The following is a 621-nucleotide window of genomic DNA, read 5'->3' as shown; positions in this document are numbered from 1 at the left end:
GGAGTCTGAATTGTTAGTCACAATTATTTTTCTTTCTTTTTTTTATTCCAATTGTGAACGTAAACGTAAAAATATTGCAAAATGTAAACTCAGAATTGCGAGTTTTTATCTCGCAATCCTGAGAAGGAAAGTCTGAATTGTGAAATGTAAACTCACAATTGTGAGTTAAAGTCAGTTGAGAAAAAGTTGCAATTATCATTTTTATTACATGGTGGAAACTAAAAATAGAATTGTGATATGTAAGCTCAGAATTGTGAGATGGAAATATTGGAAATGAGCTTTTTTTTTTTTTTTAGCCCGTGTTTCAGAATGAAAATTTATTTAGTGCTTAAATCAAATGGTGTTAGTTGTATTTCCATAAGTGAAAAAATGAAAAGTACATCCAACCCACTTTACAGAAATGTTACAGAATTGTGATTAAGCGTTAAGTTTAAAACTAAGGAGATCACAATGACAATGCTAATGATTAACCTCTAATAATCATTACCATCTTGCAGTAGGCATATTGGAATAAATCGTAAATGACAGGTCATGCATAGTGCATACTCATTGTTCTAATAATACAATGTCTAACTTCAAATGTTCATCTGAGGTTATTTGTTTGTCATAGACATCTATATA

Source organism: Sinocyclocheilus grahami, unplaced genomic scaffold, assembly GCF_001515645.1.
Source record: "Sinocyclocheilus grahami isolate Dianchi unplaced genomic scaffold, SAMN03320097.WGS_v1.1 scaffold86.1, whole genome shotgun sequence".
NCBI classification, from domain to species: Eukaryota; Metazoa; Chordata; class Actinopteri; order Cypriniformes; family Cyprinidae; genus Sinocyclocheilus; species Sinocyclocheilus grahami.
The sequence above is the reverse complement of the archived record's forward strand: the minus strand, read 5'-3'. Positions refer to the sequence as shown.